The sequence below is a fragment of the Myodes glareolus genome, chromosome X (assembly GCF_982192425.1).
Source record: "Myodes glareolus chromosome X, mMyoGla1.1, whole genome shotgun sequence".
Taxonomy (NCBI): domain Eukaryota; kingdom Metazoa; phylum Chordata; class Mammalia; order Rodentia; family Cricetidae; genus Myodes; species Myodes glareolus.
In genome coordinates, this window is record NC_142053.1 from 127259891 (window position 1) to 127281992 (window position 22102).

The 22102-nt window shown below is 40.8% G+C and overlaps 1 pseudogene; it reads right to left on the bottom strand.

Annotated features, from left to right (window-relative positions):
• Window positions 1-21031: 21031 nt before the first annotated feature.
• Window positions 21032-21696, bottom strand: LOC125405200 (glutathione S-transferase A2 pseudogene; annotated as a pseudogene).
• Between the last annotated feature and the right edge of the window lie 406 nt (window positions 21697-22102).

Below are 22102 nucleotides of genomic sequence, written 5' to 3' on the forward strand. Positions count from 1 at the left end.
AACTTCTGGAGGCATCACCATCCCTGACATCAAGCTCTATTATAGAACTGTAATGAAACCAGCCTGGTATTGGCATAAAAACAGAGAAGTTGACCAATTGAATTGAATCAAAGACCCAGATATTAATCCACACACCTATGAACGCCTGATTTTTGACAAATAAGCTAAAATTACACAATGGGAAAAAAGAAAGCATCTTCAACAAATGGTGCTGGAATAACTGGATGTCAACATGAAGATGAATGCAAATAGAGCCATTGTTGTCTGAGGTTTTCTGTCCTGCCCAGTTCCCGCAGTCATTAAGTCCCAAAGAAATCACACAAAAGTCTATATTAACTATAAACTGATTAGCCCATTAGCTCAGGCTTCTTATTAACTCTTATAGCATATATTAGCCCATTATTCTTGTCTGTTAGCCACATGGCTCGGTAACTTTTTCAGCAAGGCAGTCACATCTTGCTTGCTCTGTGGCTGGATCAGGGTTGCATACTAGGTCTTCCTTCTTCCCAGAATTCTCCTGCTCTCATTGACCCGCCTCTACTTCCTGTCTGGTTGTCCCACCTATACTTCCTGCCTGGCTACTGGCCAATCAGCATTTATTTAAAATATAATTGACAGAATGCAGACCACTGTTCCACATCAATCCATACCTATCCCCATGTATAAAACTCAAGACTAAATGGATTAAAGACCTCAATATAAATCCAACCACACTGAACTTGATAGAAGAGAAAGTGGGAAGTAGCACCTCCCTAGTCCTGGGATAGTGGGACTAAAGTTGTGAGCCACCACCACCTGGATCTGTTTCTAGATTGATCTTGTGTAGCCCAGAATACCCTTGAACTGACAGAGATCCATTTGCCTCTGTCTCCTGAGTCCTGGGATTAAATGTGTATGCCATCACTCTCTAGCCTCTGTGGCTGACTAGTATGGCTGCTTTGCCCTCTGATCTTCAGGCAAGATTTATCTATTAAAACACAAACAATATACCAGTATATAATTATACCGGCAAGTTAGAATACTTTTATTTCTCCCTTTCATATTTGTATCCCCTTTATCTCTTTCTCTTTTCTTGTTACTCTAAGACTTCAAGCACTATATTAGACAAAAGAGGAAATGGTGGATAGAGATCCTTGTGTTGTTCCTGTTTTTAGTGGAAACACTTTTTGAGCTTTTCTCCATTTAACAAGATGTTAGCTGTAGTCTTGCTGTATATTACCTTTATTATGTGGAGATATATCCCCTGTGTTCCTAGAGTCTATAGGACATTTACCACTAAGGGAGGTTAGATTTTTATCAAATGTCTTTTCTGTTCTAATGAGATGTTCAAATGGTTTCTGTCCCTGACTTTATTTATATGGTGGATTGCCCTTGTTGATTTATGTATGTTGAATCATGCCTACATCTCTGGGATGAAGTTGACTTGATCATTATAGTGGTCTGGATGAGAATGACCCTCATAGGCTCATATGTTTAAATAATTGGTTCCCAGTTAATAGAAGGATTAGGAGGTGTGTCCCCATTGCAGTATGTGTGGCCTTGTTGGAGCAAGTAAGTCAATGAGTATAGGTTTGAGAATTCAAAAGTCCAGGCCAGCCCCAATCTTTCTCTCATACTTGAGTTTCAGGATGAGGATGTAAGTTCTTGACTACTGCTGCATTTCCATGTCTGCCTGCTGTCATGTTCCCCTCCATGATGGCCATGGATTGACTCTCTGAAATGTAAGCAAGGCCCCAATTAAGTGCTTTCTTCTATAAGATCCTTTGGTTATGGTGTCTGTTCACAGTAATAGAACAGTAACTAAGGCAGTCATGATGAACTATTTTCTCATGTGTTCTTGAATTGGGTGTGCAAGTAATTTATTAAGAAGGGTTGTGGGGTAAAGAAAACACTCCTTCATTGCTGGTGGGAATGCAAGATGGTACAGCCCCTTTGAATGTCAGTGTGGTAATTTCTCAGAAAATTAGGAAACAACCTTCCTTAAGACCCAATAATACCACTTTTGGGTATATATCCAAAGGATGTTCAATCATGCCACAAAAACATGTGCTCAGCTATGTTCATAGCAGCATTGTTTGTCATAACCAGAATGTGGAAACAACCTAAATGCTCCTTGACCAAAGAATGGGTAAGGAAAATGTGGTACATTTACACAACGGAGTGCTACACACACACTCCAAAAATAATGACATCTTGAACTTTGCAGGCAAATGGATGGAGCTAGAAAACATCATTTTGAGTGAGGTAACCCAGACACAGAAAGACAATTATCACATGTACTCACTTACAAGTGGTTTTTAAACATAAAGCAAAGAAAACCAGCGTATAAATCACAATCCCAGAGAACCTAGACAACAATGAGGACCCTAAGAGAGACATACATGGATCTAATCAACATGGAAAGTAGAAAAAGATAAGGTATCCTGAGTAAATTGTGAGATGGGGACCTTGGGGGAGGGTTGAAGGAGAGGGGAGAGGCATGGAGGGGAACAGAGAAAAATGTAGAGCTCAATAATATCAATAAAATAAAAAAGAACATTTCCATTCATGTTTATCAGAGATAGTGACCTATAATTTCTCTTTTGTGTTGGGTCTTTGTCTTGTTCTGGTATAAGGGTGAAACTGGCTTCATAAAAATAATTTAGAAATGGTATATTTTTTCTATTTTGTGGAATAACCTATGGAGTATTAGTGTTAGCTCTCTGAAGGTCTGGTAGAACTGTGCTGGATCTATCTGGCCCTGTGACTTGTTTTAGTTAGAAGATTTTAAATTACTTCTTCTATTACATTGGATGTTATAGGCCTATTCAAATTATTTATTTCACCTTGATTTAGCTTTGATTGACCATATAAATCTAGAAGTTTATCCATTTCTTTCATATTTTCCAGTTTGGTTTGGTAGAGCATAGATTTTAAAGTGTGTTCTTATGATTCTTTTAATTTCTACAGTATCTGTTGCGATACCTCTCTTTTTATCTTTAATGTTATGAATTTGGATCCTCTTCCTCTTTCTTATGGCTAATTTGGTTAAAGGTTTGACAAACTTGTTAATATTTTCAAAGAATGAACTCTATTCCATTGATTCTTTGTACTTTTTTTTCTTAATTTCAACCTTTATTTTGGTTATCTGTTCCTATCTACTTTGGGGAGCGTTGTTTTCTCTTATTTTTCCAGTGCCTCAGGTGCATTATTTATTTACTTATTTGATACCCTTGAATTGTTTTGAAGCAGGCACTTAGTCATATGAGAAAGGTTTATAGCAGTGTTTTCATTGTGATTTTGGTATGTTGAATTTTCATTCTCTTTCAATTCTTGATAAAATTCTTGATTTGATTATTGACCCAGTTATTATCCAGTAGTGTGTTGTTTACTTTGCATGAGTTTGTCTTCTTTCTGTAGATCTTGTTGCTGTTGAAATTCATCTCTATTCAATTGTGATCAGTTAAAATGTAAGATGTGATTACAATTTTCCTATATTTGTTGCCTTATGTTCTAATGTTTGACCTATTTTGGAGAAAGGTCCATAGGCTAGTGAGAAGCACTTCAAAACTTGGGTCAAATTTTCTATAGATAACTGTTAAGTCCATTTGATTTGTGATGCATTTTAATTCTAGGGTGTCTGCATATTTCTGGCTTACCTATTTACTGTTGAGACAGGATTACTGAAATCACTATCAGAGTGCTGGGATCAATCTTGGATTGACTTCCTTATTTCATTCATCTCTTTGTCTTTTTTGTTTGACTATGGTTATGTCACGCTTTTGAATTCATTAATATTAGGACTCATTACTATGAGATTTGCATTTTTGGAAGGTGATATATTTCTTTGGTTGTGTGTGTGTTTGTGTTTTAAATTTATGTAATGGAATTTGTGCTTTCAAGATAGTTTGCTGCTTGACTTTTTTAATTTTCTTTCCGTTAAAGCCATCTTTCTTCTTTCGGCAGAGGTGTTTAGGATGAGACTAATAAATAGTATGGTTGAAAATTGGACTTCTTCTATCTTGTAATTGGGGACACAGCCACTATTCTTAACTGTTTCTCTGCTACAGTCTGATGACATCAGTAATTTGGTCGAGAAGTCCCGGAATAAGTTTCTCCTGGCATTGTAGACTGATTCTGAGACTCAACGCTGGATAGAGAACTGGAGAGTTCCATCTGAGCAACTAGCAGGGCACTAGGGTGCTGGGTCATGTGTGACAGCTGGAGGGTCCATGGTGGAGATTAGGCTGTGATGAGGTGAGTCCTGGAAGGAGGATGAAGAGCCCAGAGGTGGGTGTCCCTGAACAGCAGCAAAGGGACTTGGCCACCCGAGTGAAGGGTGGCAGAGAATGAGAGTACTAGAGCCTACCTAGGCCTGCAACATGTGTGGGGATGATAGAACCCCTAATAGCAAGTGGGTCTGGTATAAGGAGAGTTCCAGAAGGAGGGAAACCAGCTGAGATGCTGTGTGTGTCTGGCAAATAGCAAAGGACTTGGGTAACCCAAATGGAGGGTGCCATGAAAGGGGAGTGCTGGGAATCAGGGTTAAGCTCTCAGTTACTGCCACCTCGGTCTCTGCCACATGTGATGGCCACCCTGACTAATTTAGCACAATAGTCGTAGCATTTCCCCTAGGTTGTTACATATCTCCCTTTAGTTGTTAATACTTTTCTGCTTGCTGTGAAAGTATACTTGTCCAAAGCAACTTAAAGGATGAAGGGTTTCTTTTGCCTTACAGGCCATCAGGGCTATGAAAGCATTTCTAGATGGCAGCAGGAGTGTGAGGGGCTGGTCACACTGTGTATGCAGTGAGGAAATGTTGCAAGGATCCGCTTGTTTGTTCCAGTCACCCAGAACGGAAATAACCACACAGAGACTGTATTAATTAAAACACTGCTTGGCCCATTAACTCTAGCTTCTTATTGGTTAACTCACCAATTAACTTACATCTCAATTTATCCCATTTCTATTAATCTGTATATCATCATGAGGTTGTGGCCTACCAGCAAAGTTTCAGCACGTCTATCTCTGTTGGCAGCTCCATGACTCTCTCTGACTCATCCCTTCTTTCTCCCAGGATTCAGTCCAGCCCTCCCTACCTAAATTCTACCCTATCAGGTCAAGACAGTTTCTTTATTCATTAACCAATAAAACAACATATAGACAGAAGGGATTCCCATACCAAGGAAACAAAGAGGAGAATTCCACACAATTTTGTATCCCCACCTAAAAGGGTACAACTAGGATCCCAGTTTCTGAAGGTCTGCAGCAATTTCGGGTAATGCTATCCTGATGAATATGAGGCAATATTTCATTGTGATTTTGATTTGTATTTCTCTGTGGCCATTTTGAGCATCTCTTCACATATTTGTGGGTCATTTCTATGTCTCTCTGAATAGATGTCCACTCAAATCTCTAGCCCATTAAGATTTATAGTATTACATTGTTTTGCTTCTGAATTATAGGAGGTGTACTTGGGTGTTAACTATATCATGTCAGTTCTGGTTCAGTTATCACTGACTAATACTTCTGTTCATTATTTGTCAAATACTCTTATTTTTGGATTAGCTGACATTTGGGTGCTGATACCATTTATTCCTATGGATATAATTTATCTTTATTCTGGAAGAAAGTTAATGAGGAAATAAATGCTTAATTATTTGAACTGGAGAACTTACCACATTTGTTGCACGTTTTTGAGGATACTTTTCTTCTGCTGTCTAATAACTGAGATCTTCAAACCTGTTGTTCCACTAATTGTGACCTTTGGGGGCTTTGTTCAAGTGGTAGAATATGTCAAATTATTGCTCGTTCATCTTTTCCAGAAGCAATACCATGAACAAATATTCTTAAGACCTGAGATATAAATCCAATGCCTTGGACACTTCTTATTAAAATGTAAAAGCCAAGGATAGAAACTATCCTATAAGGATAAAACAACAAAGAGCCCTGGAAGGAAGGAAGCCCAGGGAATGTATGTGAGCAGGCTTCTCAGAGCATGGGGGCTCGGTTTGCCCCTAAGCTTCCTGACAGCTGTAGCAGGAAGGAAGGGGAGCAGAAGTCCCAAGTCTCTATTTTCTGGAGAAAAGGAGACATTTCTAAATGGACACTTGTCTTGAAAGAAAATTCCAGAGGAGTTGATCTTGCAGTCGGTTCAGCGAACGTCCAGAAGCAAAAGGCAAGAGTGATTTCAGAAGACCATACAAGGCTCAGAATTCACATGTGTGATTCTGGGTGGCAGGGGCAGAGGGAGAAGAGGAGCCAGGTCATTGTGTCCCAGAGGAGATCCCTGCTAGCCTGTCCTGTCTCACAGCAGGAAGGACAGGAGAGGAGCCCAGCCCTGCCACTGTGTCTGTCTCTTTCTTTCCCACCCACTACACTGTCCCTCTAGAGGAGGACACTGAGCTCCTGGTGGAGCTGGGGACAAGAGAGTCCTCCAGAGACAGGCCTTGGGTTGGGTGCGAAGTGAGTCAGGGGAGGTTATGAGTGAAGGACAGACCCTCTACCTCCAGTGCTGCAGCTGAGGGAGGGCTGGGTCTGGCAGGCAGGGTTTGATGAGTGGGAAGGGCAGGAGCTGGCCACAGGCCTTGTGACAGAGTGGGAATAGGGCAGCTGGAAGTGCACCCTAGACAAGTGGAGCAGCTGCGGGAACAAGGGATGGCCTCCCCACCCTCCCCACACATTGCCCCTCTCACTGTCCCCATCCATGGCTTTTCTCTCCACTGAGCCCTCCTTGCCACCTCAATGCCCATACAGGTGAGGGTGACTTGCCCCCATCTACCAGGATACAGAGGGCAGAGACTTGTGTCCGCATCACCTTCTCCCCAACACTGCAAGACCAGTCTGCCTTCTCCAGCTCAGGCATCATGGCCGACTTCACAGTCCACTATGTGGGAGGTAACAAGTCGTGGTCAGGGTTCAACTTCTCACCTTCACACATGCTACTCCTCTTGCCATCTCTATCTCTGGCTTTATAAAAACCTAGACATCAAAACAAAACAGCTGTACTTCTTAACAGGATATCATCTAATGTTTCAGTATGCACAATCCTATAATATTTAACATTTACATCATTCATTTGTCATTTTTTCATGATAAAAATTTCAAAATTGCCTTTCCTTTTTAGAAATGTTCAGTGTATTGTTATTTCTGTCATCGGCCATGCTCCCTGTTCTAGTCTACCTATGTGTTAAGACTCCCTGTGCTCCGCACTCCTTTTCCTTGTCTTTTTTTTTTTATCAAGTCAGAGTTTCTCTGTAGCTTTAGAGCCTAACGTGGAACTCACTCTGTAGACCAGGCTGGCCTTGAACCCCCAGAGATCTGCCTGCCTCTGCCCTCCTGGGTGCTGGAATAAAAGGTGTGCGCCACCACTGCCCGGCTTCTTTTCCTTGTCTTTTGTGCCTATTGAGTCCTCCTTTCACATTCACTCAAAGCACCATTGCATAGAGGTGAAGATGACTGGCTCCCATCTAGGAGGACTTGGGAAGAGGGGGACGAAGTCTATCTGTATTTATATCACCTACCATTCACTACTTCAAGCCTAGTGGTTTTCACCAAATGAGGCATTTTGAAAATCTTAACGTCCATCATTGGAGATGTGCAGTTGAGCAGGCCTGGAGAAATAGTGAGGGAATGGGCTCTGGAACTGACATATCTTCTCTGTTCCCTAGCTACATAAGCGTGGCCAAGTCCCATAGTCTGCTAAGGTCTCTAAATTCACAGGTGATTAGAATATTTAACATAAAAAGCCAAAGTATCAAGTCACATTTGTACTAAACAAAATGTAATTTAAGCTTCATGTTACTGAATGTGGAATTATAGAAACATAAGGACCAAATTACTGCCACAAGAAACATTAAAACAGGAAGTAGAAACATGCATTTACTATAGGCATTTACATTCTGTTATGTCAAAACAGAGCACATTTAGCCAGAAAAAATTAAAGAATTGAATTAACCTTGATAGATGAAGTATAAATATATAATTACATCTTTATAATAATAAAGACATTGATTTTTCTTTACATAACCATAAAAACATGTTCTTGAACAATCCCTGAGCTTTTACAATCTGTCTGGCCTCCGCTTTCTAATTTGGAAACCTCAGGATTCATTGAACTTAGCTTCTTGCCCTTGAACCGTATTTGAGAAGGCAGATATGGAAGAGGACGTGAAGGGAATATTTGATGTGGATGTCACCAAGACATCAAATATTAATGGAATACAAGGGAGAAATTCTACATATGCTAAAAGGAAAATACCATAGACTGGGAAACAAAAAGTGCCTCACTTTCATTTGATGGATATGATTCTTCAAGGATGGTCCTAGTCAGAGAGGACAGGATATGGAGAAACACCCACATACAGAGGACCATGGAACAACATGGCAAATGGACAGAAACTTTACGTCCCTCAACACTGAACAGAGTATACTGCCACCAGGTGGTTGGAAGAATCTTAGTTTACTCTCAGGCAGATGTGATTTTTCAACTTAGAAATGTTTGGGCTTCACCCCTGACACTGCCTGGAGTGCCAGGACCCAGAGGCTGGATGGCATGGAGACCTAGGGTAGAACCAAACACGGCTGAGAAAATATCAACGCAGTGATGCCTAGCAATATTCTGCTATAATCATGGAGTGGTGCCTAGCCCAATTGTTATCAGAGAGGCATCACACAGCAACTGATAGAAACAGATGCAGAGGCCCACAGCCAAACATTAGGCTGAACTCAAGGAATCCTGTGGAAGAGGGAGAGGAAGGATTGTATGAGCCAGCAGGATCAAGGACATTACAAGAAAACTCACAGAAATAACTAACCTGGGTCATAGGAACTCACAGAGTCTGAACCAACAAGCATAGGACCAACTGAAGGGCTTCATCCTTGATCCTGCTGGCTTGGTGTTTTTGTGGGACTCCTAACATGGGAGTAGGGGCTGTCACTGACCCTTTTTCTGGTTTTTTGTGGGGGGGAAGACCTATTCCTCATACTAAGTTGCATTGCCCAGTCTTAATACAAGGGGAGGTGCTTAGTCCTACTCCAAATTTACATGCCTTGTTTTGTTGATATCCTTAGGAGGCCTGCCCTATTCGGAACAGAACCAGAGAAAAAGGAGTGGATGGGGGACAGAAAGGAAGTGGGAAGGAGGAAGGGAGGGAAAACTATGATTGAGATGTAAAATAAATATTTTTTTAAAAAAGAAAATAGAAATGTTTAGGCTTTCCCATTTATAACCATTTCTAAACTTACCTATATCAACACCATTTCTAAACTTGCCTGTGTTAACAGTACAGAATCAGACCCACCACTTTAAAGGTATAAGATACACTTTGTCTGTTTCTAATGCTGATCCTTTCTTTCACTATCACATTGGGTGGTAGATACTTAATTTTATTTACTTGATGACCCCTTCCCGTTTTGACCCTCTGCTATTCATATTTAAAATTGGGAGCAGAAGTGTGGAGTTGGAGATCTAATATTTCAAGTTCTTTATCTAAAAATACTGCATCATTGAGATATGTTCTTCTGTGGCTTTTGGTCATTTTTTATGCTAGTCTCTCATGTATCTTTGTTTTCCAATCATAGACCAGTTTCCTTTCCTAGGAAATATGCCATTGTCTATGTGGTGCTCTCAACTACAGGAAATACGAATAGGTTTATTTGTCTAAATCCTACACAGACAATTCTATACTCTTGCAAAATATGATGCAACAGGATTTTGGAATCTTGCCAGATACCTGGGGCAGCAAAGTGGGGAGGGGCTGTATTTTATTCTCTTTTCTGATTTTCAGACCAATATGTGAGCTTGACATCTCAGCCTAGGTTTTACCAAGGTTATCGTTTCTCTCTTCAAAATCCATAGTGACACGTAAACATTCTTTGTAGTTAAGAGTTTCTGATCTCTCTTTCTCTGCCTCTCTGTCTCTTTCTATCTCCATATGTGTGTGTGTGTGTGTGTGTGTGTGTGTGTGTGTGTGTGTGTGTACAGTTTTGTTTGGTTGAAAATTAGTAAGGATTAAATTATTTTAGTTTATGTCTCCACTTCCTATCATTTTTCTAAATCTAAATGGTTCCTGTTTCTTTGCTAAAATGTGGTTTAAATCTATATCTTTCTTCTTAAACTGAAGAAAGTTAGTTAATCCAATCTTAAAGGAAAAATGTCTGTCTGTATGGGGGAATGCCTCACTGCTAGATCAAGGCTTTTCAGAATCAGTAGTCAAGAATTTGCTTAGCTATTTTCTTCCTTTAACTACAGCAACCTGTCTGAGATAGAGAAAAGGCAGAATACATTCCGAATAGGGATATATCCGATAGAGTTATGTATCAGAGTGGGGCAGAAAGAAAGCAAAAGAGAGGTGTGGATGTGGAGAGTGTGAGGAACTGCTGAGCACAGAATTACTACTAAATTCCAGGCCATGCGTGCGAGGCCTCAGGAGAGGCTGGGACAATGGACGGGCACTGAGTCCTTCCAGGGAAGTGAGTGGTTCCAGACAAAAGATCTGGAGGGGAGCTAGGTGAGGGACTAGTTTGTGACTGGGCTGTTGGGGGGGGCATTTCTAAGGTCTATGGAGAATACTGCTAAAATTACTGTGCTGAAGACAGAACCTAATAATACATGTTTATCTTCAGAACAATAAGCCATTTCAGATTCAAGCTGTTTATTATTTACATGGACAATAAATGGCAGCATACTAAAACATGCCAATTCCCCACAGCTCTTGTCTCATACATTAAGAAGAATGACATCATCACAAAGGAGATCACATTGTGACAACACAAACTGTGGCATACCGCAGTACTGAGGAGGCAATTTCATACTTCAGCTACCCAGTTTTCTTCACTACAGTTCTGAAGAAGGTAATGCCAGACACTCCACACCTTATCAGAACCAGGAGAGAAACAAGTATCTCCTGCACAGCCTCTCGAGAGAGTCAGGAAAGCAAGGGCAAATGGTTTTGTTCTCATAGGCCTCCCATCAGTTCATATTTAGGAAGGATGCTATTCAATCATGACTTGGATTAAATAAAGTTAGATAGATATGCAGTATGTAGGTTTGAGGCCACTCTGAGCTTCATAAGGATCCCCCACTTCTAAGACCTACAATTTAAGACTTTGCTTATATGAAAGAATGTCAGAGTGCCATGGCAGAGACTGCTGCCTACTGCCCTTCCATCTCCGAAGAAGGAAAAAGAATGATCTAGCCCTGGAGTCACAGAGTGACTGAGAGCAGGGAAGAAGATGGAGTACTTTCCCAAGGTAGGATTTCAGGCCTCAGACTCACCCCTACATGGCAGCCTCAGCCCTCAGTCAGCCATGGACTCTCTGGATGAGTAAGTAGTAGCCCTCAAAGGCGGCAGGGGTGATAGTGCTGCTGGCCCTTTACCTTCCTTCCGCTGACCTAACCCTGTGGTTCTGCATAGGGAGAGATGGAGGGGGACAAGGGACCAGCAACCAGCCACATCAGGACAGCCCAAAGCATCCACACTTGATACAACCAATCCCCTCAGCACAGACAGCTCATCTGCCTTTGCTGCCTCCCCCACTCCTGAGCTGCCCAGGAACTTCAGGAAGTGGAGGAGGGGATCTCTGCAGACTCCTAGCCCCTGCTAAAGAAGGGAACTGTACTCAAGGCTTACATTTTTCTTTTCGGTAAGGCTTGCTGTGTATCCCAGCCCGTCCTTCAACTCACAATCATTGGCCTCAGTTTCCTGAGTAGAATTAACAGGCATATGCCACTATGCATGGCTTCCAAACTCATTGCTTGACAGAAAGAACATAGTTGCTGGTAGTGCTCAGAGCCCAAGATCACTGTGGTTACATATTCATGGAGACACTCATGCGTTCTTAACTTTAAAATCTTGTAGGAGGAACTAAAGAGTAGTGGGGAGAGTGTAGTATAAAGGAACATTTATTCAAGGTTCATTAGCCTCAACTTAGCTGGAGAGACAGGAGTCTAAAATTGGAGAGGACCACATTTTCCATGTACAGCCCTTGCCTTGTCTCAGAGAATGACAATCCTTCTCCCCACCACTGTGGTGACGCTACTCTCATTTCACCATTACAGATCCAACCTGGGTTTGTAATAGAGAACATGTGGTATCAAAGGACAAGAAAATCCAGGAGGTGGTGGTGCACGTCTTTAATCCCAGCACTCAAGGGGCAGAGGCAGGCGGATCTCTGAGTTCGAGGACAGCCTGGGCTACAGAGTGAGTTCCAGGACAGCCAGAGCTACACAGAGAAACCCTGTCTCAAAAAACAAACAAAAAGGATAAGACAGCCAGTCGTACAGGGCCTTATAAATGGGTTAGTTAGTACCACCAGACTAGAAGAGATAATAAAATCTCTTGTGATTCGTAGATGGCCCCTAGAAAAGTACTTAGCTTTGAGGAAACAAACTTCCTGGTCCTGAATACAGGACTAGGAAAAAGTACCTTGAAATAAAGAAGAAAATGACACCGCTTAAAGGTTCTGTGGACTTGGCTACTGTGCAGGAGGGACTCAAAGATATAATGATATTTTTTTTGCATGAGAAAGAGCCTGTCTTGTTTCAGGTCACCAAAAGGATAAAAAACAGAGAGATTCTGTAGAGGAATCCCTGTCCAGCCTTTGGATGTACTGTGTACAAATGGGAAAAGAACTGAGAGGAAGCAGAACCTCTCCCTGAGGTCTGTGATAGCAACACTGAGGCTTACTCACTGATTTCAGTACAGACTGGACCTAGATCCTCCCCTGCAAGAGAAAGCAAGATCGGGATACTCTAGTCAGGGATTGCTGGGGATTTTATAACCACATTGTCAAAACTACTCATCTGTGGGGCTAGAGGCTCAGCAGTTAAGAAAACTTGTTCTTGTAGAGGACCTGGGTTAAGTTCCCAGCATTCACATACTTCTCACAACTGTCAAAAACTCCAGTTCCAGGGTGCTTGCTCCCCTGACTTCCATGGGCACCAGGCACCCATGTGGTGGTGCACAGACATACATTTGAGCAAAACACTCACACACATAGAACAAATAAATCTAGCAACAACAACATCAACAAAACCTTCTCAGCTCTTCTGGAAACTGGGAAACAAGTTACTGTGGTGTTGAGCTAAACCCATGTGCATGTTGGGAAAATGACTTTAACTAGATTTGGAACTGACTCAGATCGTACAGTGGAATGATATAATTTTGGCGTAGGTCACCTGGGGCCAATGCATGTTCAAGTGCTGCTAAATGAGTTGCAGGAAGAGATGTGTTAAGTATGTGTAACATTTCTCTTGCTTCTCGATGATATTCCAAATGGGGAGAATTCACAATTATAATAGCACTAGATGAATAAGTGATTGAGAGCCTGCCTTGCTCCTCCAGCCCGGTCACACAACATCAGTAAAACAGGATAGGAAAACCAAGAAATGGAAGATAATAAGGAGGCATATCTCAGTCCATGGGAAAACGCTAGCAGAAATAGTAATTTCTAATTCCAACTGTGTTCTGTCTCCCTCACAGAATAATGGACTCAATAACAGAATTGAGAGTCACAATGAAGGGAATGCTATTCTTTGTACAGAGAATAAGGAGAAACTAGGAGTATTGGCTCACAGATCAGCTTCTAGTCTGAACAAAGAATGGAAGTCCTTTTAAGATCAAGGGGTTGGAAGGAAACACCCAGGAATTTACAAGGATGACTCCAGCTAAGACTTCTAAAAATAGTGGATAGATAGCCTGAATTGGCCATCTCCTGTGACCAGGCAAGACTTTCAGTGGAGGGACTGGGACACCAAGTCAGACACACAACTTTTGGCCTACACTCTATACTGCCTATGGGATGTGCTGGGGGAAAGGTGGTGCAGAGATTATGGGAGTGGCCAACCAATGACTGGCACAGCTTGAGACCCTTGCCCCAAAATAAGTCTATCCCCTACACTGCCTGAAGTGCCAGGACCCAGAGACAGAATGGATAGAACACTATTGGAGAAAAAATGTCAGTGTAATGATGCCAAACAATATTCTGCTATACTCATAGATTGGTGACTAGCCAGTTGTCATCAGAGAGCCTTCATCTAGCAACTGATGGAAACAGATGCAGAGACTCATGGCCAAACATTAGGCCGAGCTTAATAGAGGGAAGAAGGATTGTAGGAGCCAGATGGGGTCAAGTATATCACAAGAAAACCCACAGAAACAACTAACCTGGTGTCATAGGAGCTCACAGAGTCCTATGAACTGACAACCAGGGAGTCTGCATGGGACTGAGGTAGACCCTCTACTTATATGTGACAGTCATGTAGCTTGGTCTACTTGTAAGACTCCTAACAGTGGAAGCAGGGACTGTTTCTAATGCTTTGGCTGGCTTTTGGGACCCTATTCCTCATACTGGGTTGCCTTGCCTAGCCTTAAATCAAAGAGAGGTACTTAATATTACTGAAACTTGATATGCCATGTTTTGTTGATATCGTGGGAGGCCTGCCCTTTTCTGAATAGAAATAGAGGAAGAGTGGGTGGAGGGAGATGGGGTAGGGAATGGGAGGAGAGGAAGCTGTGGTTGAGATGTAAAACAAATAAATTTAATAAAAATGAGTTATAAAACAGAGCAAGAGGTTGGTAATAAGGGAGAAGTTTATACATGACTTCTTCATGGAAGGTGTGAATAGATGGTCAATTTGGCATCTTTCATGTCTCAAGTTCATATTGTCTGGTTCAGTTCAGCATCTGGTTTGCAGCAGTAGCAGCAGCAGCAGCCACAGTCCCAAATGTCTGTTTGGCTGGCTAGGTAATATATTGTCAGAAACGGAACACTGGCTAGCAAAAGGAATTGTCTCTCAGGGTTTGAGAGGATGTTTTTCTAGTGATAACAGAGACAAACAAACTTAAGAAAATGATTATAAAGACTGTATGAAATACCTTTCCAGTTGTATCAGTCATTCTCAATGAACCGTTTAAGCTCCCAGTGTCAGTGTCTAAGAAGTATACAGATTAAGTGGTGACAATACCATGTGGCCAGTAGCCTATGATGCTTCCTGGGGTACTGGACACAGAACTTGTCATACACGACCACATTATATACCCTATTTAGCATTGCACAAGATATAGTAATTGATCTGCAATTCAGAACTGGGCCCCCAAACCAAGATGAAGTCAGTCCAGAACACAAAGCTTGAAAGTCTGACAAATGTTAGACTAACAGAACAAAGCCAAGTGAGAAAGGGAGGGTAGGGACATATATGCAAAGGTGTAGTATTGGTCAGTAGCCAGGCAGGAAGTATAGGTGGGGCAGTTATGGAAAATGCGGTAGCTATTCACAGCCTACTCTTTGGTTTTGTGGTGCTGGAGATGGAATCCATGGCCTCAAATATGCTAAGCAAATGCTTTACGTTGAGCCACACCCCAGCCTCCCTGCCTCTTGAAGATACTATTGGCTTCTACACTGACTTCTACAGATAACATTTAATGGTATGTTGCTGCCATTTCTGTGGACTGGGGTTTCTGTCCCACCAGGTCCCTCAGTCGTTCATTCCCAAAGAAACACACAGAGGTCTACATTAATTATAAACTGATTGGCCTATTAGCTCAGACTTCTTATTAACTCTTATAATTTATATTAGCCCATAATTCTTGTCTGTGTTAGTCACATGGTTTGGTACCTTTTTTGGCGAGGCAGTCACATCTTTCTTCCTCTGTGTCTGGGTGACGGCTGCAGACTTAATCTTTCCTCTTCCTGAAATTCTTTTGTTCTGCTTGCTTCGCCTCTACATCCTGCCTGGTCGCCCCACCTATATTTTCTGACTGGCTACGGAACAATCAGCATTTATTACAAATAATACAAGTAACAGGATAAAAGACCATTGTCCCACAGCACTTCTCCCCCTTTTTTTTTTAAAAAAAAAAGAACTCTGAATCTAATATCCTTTGTTTAGCTTTTCTCCTGACCATTATTTATAACAACTTGTAACCAACATTCTAAACAAAGGCAAACATCCATAATTCATTTTTTGGGAACATGGGAGTAGTTTTCCAGGATACTTCCTGCTAATTGGGGGTATTAATGATCTTATGGAGACCTGAAGAAAATTTTGAATTATGGTCAAGTCCTGAATGGAATATTCTGTGAGGCTTGATCATCTCAGCCAGCGATCTTGAAACTGTTCTGGATGCAGAACTCAGAGGAAACTCCAACAGAGGTTCTCTGAAATCTTGGATCATCTGGACCATCTGCTCCTATTGGAGATTCTTCAGGGGGTCTTCCTTGGTTAACCTTGAATTTTCTTAGCCCAGAATGAATCCACAGCCTCTCATTTCCTGTGGAAACAAAAGCAAAACCTCTTCTCCAAAGTAATATACCTTTTGACTAAAATTTTGAAGTCAAGGCATTTTCAAAATACATATGTTGGATTAATTCAGCAGCATTTGTAATCAAATGTCTTTTAGCCAGCTGTTGCTTATTCCTCAGCATTCAAACAATTCAAAGACAACACAATAACATACAATATCCAGATTCTCAGTGTATTTTTCATCTTTATGTGATTTTATTTTAAACTCAATTTCTTTTATTTTATTTTTAATTTTTGTCTTTTTGAGACAGGGTTTCTCTGTGTATCTTTGGCTGTTATGGAACTCACTCTGTAGACCAGGCTGTCCTTGAACTCACAGAGATCTGCCTGCCTCTGTCTTCCAAGTGTTGGGATTAAAGGTGTGTGCCACCACACCCAATTACTCTCTTTCTTTCTTTTTTATTTTAAGGACTTTATCCTTTTTCTTTTCTCTCCCAGGTCCATATATGTTTTTAAACACACTGTAAACCATTTAGAAGTTTTCTTCATCTTTGAATCTATCTTTACTGTATATCTCTCTTTTTCCGACAACATGAGTCTTTAATTTGCTAAGCGATATGACTAGAATTAAAGCCATGGTTTTGACAGCTGAATTCAACTCATTTCTTAGCTTTCTGAGAGTATAGCCTCATGGCAGAGGTATTGGCCAGAGCCATGTTTATTGCCACAACTCTATGGAGTTTCAAGATCCCTGCCACCACCAAGAAACATGCTATCAGCTAGACATAAACACCATTTAGGTGTTTGGTGGTAGGGCCTCTTAAAAGAGCTGCAAGGTTTTTGCTTCTAAAGCTGAGTCAGGAAGCCTCTCTTAAATGAGATGAACTTGCCTCTAGCAAACAGAGAAAACCTGAGAAATTGCTGCCAACAAGAAGCCATGCTTAATGCTGTTATTTTGTGTCTAGAATTACTTCCCAAGCTCTCTCAGGTTTTCTGTGGATGCATTTGTCCACACCTTGGGCACCACTTGTTGACAGAGGTTTCTGTTCTGTCTGATCCCACAGTCATTTAGTCCCAAAGAAAAACACAGAGGTCTACATTAATTATAGACTGGTTGGCCTAGTAGCTCAGGATTCTTATTAACTAATTCTTACATACTACATCTTAACCCATAATTCTTGTCTGTGTTAGCCAGGTGGTTTGGTACCTCTCATCAGTGAGGCATAGTCATTTGCATCTTCTGTGTCTGGGTGACAACTGCAGACTGACTCATTCCTCTTCCCAGAATTCTCCTGTTCTCATTGCCCTGCCTTTACTTCCTGCCTGGATGCCCCACCTATACTTTCTGCCTGGATACTGACCAATCAGAATTTTATTAAACAAGTACAAGAAACAAATCTTTACAGGGTAAAACCACTGTCTCACAGCACATCTCCGTCTGATTAACAAATGTATATGATTGTATCGGATGAGTCTCAAATTATGTTACATATTTGAAATGTTCTAAATGTAAGATCAGACATTGGTACTGCCTTTGTAGCAAAAACTGTTCAAAAGAAAGAAGGACCATAGGTATAATTCTTTATTGCTTTTATTGAGCTATATATTTTTCTCTACTCCCTTCCCTTCCTTCCCCCTCCCCTTCTGCCCTCTCCTATGATCCCCACATTCCCAATTTACTCAGGAGACCTTGTCTTTTTCTACTTCCCATGTACATTAGATAAAAAATTAGATAGATAGATAGATAGATAGATAGATAGATAGATAGATAGATAGATTGTGTGTGTGTGTGTGTGTGTGTGTGTGTGTGTGTGTGCAGTGCACTCTGAGGACAGAAGAGGATAATGGCTTCCCTGGGTCTGGAGTTAAACACAGTTGCAAGATATCTGGCATGGATGCTGGAAACTGAACTCTTTATAAGGGCAACAAAAGTCTTAACCACTGACCCATTCCTCCAGGTCCAAGGTAAACTCTTTTTTTTTTCTCCAAGGTAAACTCTTAAAGCAGAAAAATCAAATCTTGAGGATGACCAGGGCATATCAGTGGAATATACACTCAATACAAGCAGTTTGGTTTGTGACTCAATAGGGTGCATGCATTTAAACTGAATGTTTAATTATAAGGTTGGGCAGAGTGAAAAGGTCCTGACTACTTTTAGGTAATGAATTCCTTTTCTAGGTTTTTCCCTGCCATATCTGCCTATGTATAAAACTGGAATTTGCAAACAGGCACAAGTTATGAACAAGTAGGTGATTTTTCTAATTTCAACACATATTAATATTACATATTAATAGGGGTTCTATGTGATATTTGACACATTCGCATAATACGCACTTATCAAATCTGGTGTTTATCAACCATCTGCCTACCTTCCTAATCGCTACTGAGGGCCATTCTACAGTAGGATATTTGTCTTCTTGTTTCTGATTCATTTAATAAAACTTAATGTTTTCCAGGTTCATTCTCTTACAGCTAATTATATATATTATATTTATATGATCATATTTTTCTTTCCTCATTCGTCCATACATGATCACATTTCTCTTTACCCATTCATCCAAACACCTAGATTGATACCATTATCTTAGTTATTGCGAATAGTGCTGGAATAAACATACAGCTATCACCTTATAGGATCATTTGGAGAATACTTATTAGTTCCTATAATATAAACAAAGTAGATAATACATTGTATATTTATTCCAGTGTATTATCCATATATAAATAGAAAAAATAAGCTTAACATTTCTAAACAAAAATGGCCATTAACTTTTATACAATACCAACTCCATACAAGAAACTAAGATATTTTACTAAAGTTGATGGCATAGCTAAATTTTTCCCCAAATAAGACTATATACATATGCACAACTTGTATGCATATAAACAAATTTTAATGTTTTTTATTTACTCTTTGATAATTTCACATAATATATTTTTATCATAGTCCATTCTCTCCCCAGCTCCTCCCAGACCCCAGGAACAGAATTACTGAGGCACACAGGGTTAACATCAGAGAATTTGGAAGATTACAAAAATAATGAAGTGATTACTATAGGGTCTGGTCATATTGATCATGTGAATGTAGAAAGAGAAAAGCATCCATGAATAACAATAAGAGAAAGTTTCTTTAACTTGGGGTAATGGAGGGTCCACTTATGAGTTCATAAATGTTTGCACCATTAGGAAGTGCGACCTTAGTTAGAGGAGTATTTTTTTGTCTGACCCTGAGTCATTTACTTTAGGCACACTTAAGCACAGCACAATTTGGTGAAAAAAAATTCCTGGTGATAAACTTAATCCCCTGAGCACAATAAAGCATAAGACATGGCTACATCAAAACTCTTTGTAAAATACATGTGGCATCTTCCCTAAACATGGGTTTTATAGATTGACAAGCTCATGATAAGGGTCTGGTTGAGGATCTGGTGTGGTCTTTGATACACAGATTGCTCAAAGGTCATCAGGCTGTTAACTACTTTCGTTCCCAGGCTCCTTGGTGGGAAACAGTTTGTGGATCCCTCTCTTTGAAGGGACAACCCTGTGTGTTTAGCATTCCTGGTTCCTTGGTGCTTATCTGTGAACATAAGGGCCTCTGGGCCTCCCACAGTTGGGGGAGGGGCTGGACTTGTGTGCACGATGTGCATCCTGGCCTGAGCTGGAGACTGATGACAATGGAAGTGGAACTCACCAGAATACACCAGGGCAATGGTGTGGAGCCCAGGCTAGATCTGAGGAAGGGGGAAGGTATGCAGAGAGTAGGATTAGGAAGACCTTCCAGGCTAGACCTCAACAGAAGATGTGCAGGACAGAACTGGGCCTGGATACTTAATGTTGCATGGAAAGGATGAAGTCATGGAATTCCAGTGGCAAGAACAGAATATTGTTTTGAATTATTTGAGACAGGAAATCACTATTCTATGTCTCTGACTATCCTAGAATTCACTATGCAGATCAGGCTGGCCTCGAACTCACAGAGATCCATGTAGCTTTGCCTTCCAAGTGCTGGGATTAAAGTCATGTGTCATCGCACCTGATTGAAGATAGAAAAACATTTCCAAGATATTTTCTGTTATTGTTATTTTGTTTGAATGTGTATTTTCCCTCTCTTTTATTGTTACAATTAAAATATTTTAAATTGCTATTTTATGTGTTGAGGTGTCTTGCCTACAGGTATGTATGTGTATCACAGGTGTCCAGTGACCACAAAGGTCAGAGGAGGACATCAGGTTCTATGGAGCTGGCGTTACAGATAGTCGTGAGATGTCATGTAGATGCTGGGCCCTAACCTGGGTCCTCTGCAAGAGCAACAGTGCGCATCGCCTCTGAGCCAGCTCTCCAGATTTGCTCTCACTATTTTAAATTTTATATTTTGTCTTCTCTTTTCTTCATTATTTTTTCCTTTTTAAAAAAATTCTTTCACTAGCTACCCAATGCCTGTCCACTAAACTTGCAGGCTTTTAAAAAAAATCCCCATTTTTTTTCATTTCTTCCACTTGAAAATTAATTTTACTTTAAAATTTTTGGTCTATTCTACATTGATGTTAGTTATTTCTTTTCTTTAGCTAGTGTTTCTTTTATTCAGTTTTTTCCTTTGTTTTTACAAGTTTTGATTTTATTTATAGTGATGATTGTTTGCTGACCTCTTCAAATGTGATGCACACAATCCTAGTGCAGTCATTGAACCCATGAGATACACATACTATTTGTTCATCCTTATTATCTCACAATAACCAGGACCCACACTAGCTTCTCATTTTTGCAAAACATCAAAGACTGGTATCTGTGGCTTCTATCAATTCAGCTTTATTTAATCTTGAAAACCTTCTTTACCTTTTCAATTATTTTCTCATCATAGGGAGGCTTTCTCTGGCTACCAGGCTGTAGGAATTCTTCACATTGGGCAGGCTGCTGATTCTGCTCTTCAGGGCCTTCAGCAGGGAGAAAGGGTTCAGAAGGCTGGAGTCAAGCTCTTCAACATAGAGAAGAAGTTCCAGCAGGTGAATGTCCACCCTGGTCAGCCTGTTGCCAACAAGGTCCGTGGCTCTTCAAGACTATTTCATAGGCAGGCAAGTAAGTGTTTTGGTCCTGTCTTTTGGCTTCTTTTTCATCTGGTGAACATAGTGCCAGCTGTATGGTCATTTCAGTCAGATCTAAAATACCCTTTGTATTTTATATACATTTGTATACATGTCAACCAGGGCTCTCTCCTTTGTGTCTGTCCCATAGAGGCTGTCTTTGGTGGCAATATAGTTAAGACTGGCTCTGCTCTGTACCAGTATCATCCCGTCAATCTCCACCATTGGCAGTTGCTAAAACATCAAACACCCATCTTTTATTAACTTTTCCAAATCTTCTGAAGTTTCCATACACCTCTATTCAAACTCCACCCCTGCAGTAGCCAGGAGTCACCTGATGCACTCCATTCTGCCCCTGGCATTGAAGCAGTAAAGCATGAGCCTCCCAGTCATGGCTGCAACTGTGGTTTCACTAACTGAGAGTACAGTCTTCCTCTCTACTCAGCGCCCCAACTCCTGCTCCCGAGGAGCACATTACTAGGTACATCTCTGGCTCTTTGTTCTCTCCACCTCCAGTCACCCGTAAGGACTACTTGTTCTCATAATCACGATTTGCCTCGTCTCAAGTCTCAAAGAAATGGAGCCATCTGACAATGGAATAAAGCCACTGAAAACATGATAGAATGGGATGTAGATGACAATCATACCTATAATGCACATTTCTAGCTGGAATTGTTGTTTGCTAATACTATTTCCATGTCTATAACTTTTATTTGTGATTTCTTCTTTTTCTTTTATTGAAAAATTTAATACAACATATTCTGACCATAGTTTGTCCTCCTCTAACTCTTTCCAGTTC